We start from the raw sequence: 2,028 nt of genomic DNA on the forward strand, positions 1-2,028 counted from the left end.
AGAGAGAGAGAGAGAGAGAGAGAGAGAGAATGAAAGAAAGGGAGAGATCAGCGGAAACAACCCCAGGATACAAGAGGGAACAAGAAAGGAAAAGGCAATATGTGTCATAAGGGGGTGGAATCAGTCGCTCGTCAATTTTTGGGGATGTGGAGTTATTGGTAATATCTGAAAGCTTATTCATTTGCCTTCCTGTCAACGGAAAAAAAATCCATCTAACTAGAATAGAAGTTGAGATATTTGCGATTGAAGAAGGTGGGGTAGCCTTGTTTGACTGGTTAAATTAATGAAAAATTGGCCACCAAAGTTTGATAACTTCAATAGCCTTAGAGTCCTTGAAAACTGAAAGTAACATATATTCTGCCGTTAAACAAGGTTTTTCAGTAAAATTCAACTGGAAAATTGTTTTCATATGAAAATAAAAACTTCGATAAAAATTGCCAAACTGATGGAAAAAAATGCCCTTTTATTCAAATTCATTATTTTGACGAGAGCCATGATGCCTCACATATTTGACTAACAACAACAACAAGAAGAGCGCTCTTGTGCAAGATCGTCACTAACAATAACAATAATTTGCATATGTGTTCATTAAACTGAAAATACTCTAACATTTGCTCTCAGAAAGTGCCATTCTAGATTCCCATGTTTGCGAACGGGCTAGCATTTGCGTGGGGACATCAATATTAATTGATAATCTAATAGTGTAACGAACTTCCCTTTCTCCCTCTGTAAAACGTAAAAAAAAAGAATGTTCAGGGCATGGAGAAAAATGAAACGGAACTAGATACATTAACGGCAGCAAAAACGATAGGAACATATTATTATTATGATGTTAAGACACCTATCAAAACAGAAAAATTTACAGAGTGTAAACCCCACACAGAAAACAAATCTCAATGTCTTTACGTTCCCTGAAACAGATAACAGTTTGTGTCGCAGTACATAGAAAATGTAAAATGAGTTTCTAATTCAGAGACAAAAAAGCGAGTGACTTTCTACTACAAAGAAAATTATGAATGAGTTTCTTTTACAGAAAAACTATAAATGAAAGAAAAGAAAAGGAGGAAAAGAAAAGGAGGAAAAGAAAAAGAGGAAAAGAAAAGGAGGAAAAGAAAAGGAGGAAAAGAAAAGGAGGAAAAGAAGCGAAAAGGATTAAAGGAGAGAAGAAATAATGAGAGTGGGGGCATTACAGTAATAACAGAATCTTCACACGGAACAGAGAGAAAGAGAGAGAGAGAGAGAGAGAGAGAGAGAGAGAGAGAGAGAGAGAGAGAGAGAGAGAATATTTATAGATTGACATATAAGATAGATAGATAAAAAGATGGATTGATAGATAGATGTATAGATAGGTCGATCGATCGATAGATAGATAGATAGATAGATAGCTAGATAGATAGATAGATAGATAGATAGATAGATAGATAGATAGATTGATAGATAGATGTATAGATGTATAGGTAGATAAAGAGAGAGAGAGGGAAAGAGAGAGAGAGAGAGAGAGAGAGAGAGAGAGAGAGAGAGAGAGAGAGAGAGAGAGAGAGAGAGAGTGCAACAAAATGAAAAACAACAAACTACGTAAGTCCTGACCTTTCGCTCAAAGACTGCACAACAACCGGGGTAGAAAGTATAGTCCAAATATTGTTTCTCCTACGCTGTCCACCCTTTTAAATTAATAAAAGTCCAAAGAGAATTGTATACACTCTGTGAGAGTCTAGTCCACGAAAAGGTAGACGACCGCACCAATAGTCGAGACAATAATACTATTTTGGCGACGATAAGGCTGAACCTGTGACACCCCCTCGCTCCTTCTGGGCGCTCATCGCAGAAAAAAAAAGAGAAGAACAAGAAAAAAAAAGAGTAGAGAACAGAAAACCCCCGCGAAGCGATCCACGCGCTCTCTTCGCCACAGCGGTTACGGGAGAAGAACGAACGCTCAGCGCATGCGCGAGAGAGGTGTAAAAGGGGGGTAGGGTGTGGGCGGTGCGGGGGATGTATGAGATGTGTGTGTGTGTATGTGTGTGTGTGGGG

The 2,028-nt window shown here is 38.4% G+C and overlaps 1 protein-coding gene across 1 annotated transcript in view; it reads right to left on the minus strand.

Moving 5' to 3' along the window:
- The window catches only part of LOC101851515 (orexin receptor type 2), a 262,606-nt gene extending 260,800 nt beyond the window's left edge, over positions 1 to 1,806 (minus strand). Inside the window, exon 1 of the mRNA XM_035971107.1 lies at positions 1,588 to 1,806. The gene's annotated coding sequence lies outside the window, so the exon portion shown is untranslated. The remainder of the gene's footprint in view (positions 1 to 1,587) is intronic.
- Between the last annotated feature and the right edge of the window lie 222 nt (positions 1,807 to 2,028).

Source organism: Aplysia californica, unplaced genomic scaffold (genome assembly GCF_000002075.1).
Source record: "Aplysia californica isolate F4 #8 unplaced genomic scaffold, AplCal3.0 scaffold00377, whole genome shotgun sequence".
NCBI classification, from domain to species: domain Eukaryota; kingdom Metazoa; phylum Mollusca; class Gastropoda; order Aplysiida; family Aplysiidae; genus Aplysia; species Aplysia californica.